The following is a 365-nucleotide window of genomic DNA, read 5'->3' as shown; positions in this document are numbered from 1 at the left end:
GTAAAGATGAGAAAGATTCTGCTAGCGTCCAAATTTATCCAATTTGTTAGTACAAAATATGTCATAATTTCATGTCAGCCTGGGAGTATGCTATAAACAGCATTATGAGTATGCTATAAACAGCATTTGAATCTCTTTTTGTTGAGAAAGTAAAAAGTTGGCACATAGCTGTATTTAGTCACAGTGAAACGTTCACTTCCAAACGAGGTTTCAGACAAGGCGACTCCCTATCGTGCGACTTCTTCAACCTGCTTCTGGAGAAAATAGTTCGAGCTGCAGAACTTAATAGAGAAGGTACCATCTTCTATAAGAGTGTACAGCTGCTGGCGTATGCCGATGATATTGATATCATTGGCCTCAACACC

This window comes from Bactrocera latifrons, unplaced genomic scaffold (genome assembly GCF_001853355.1).
Source record: "Bactrocera latifrons isolate USDA-ARS-PBARC rearing strain unplaced genomic scaffold, ASM185335v1 scaffold_65, whole genome shotgun sequence".
Classification (NCBI taxonomy): domain Eukaryota; kingdom Metazoa; phylum Arthropoda; class Insecta; order Diptera; family Tephritidae; genus Bactrocera; species Bactrocera latifrons.
Note: the sequence above shows the minus strand (reverse complement) of the source record.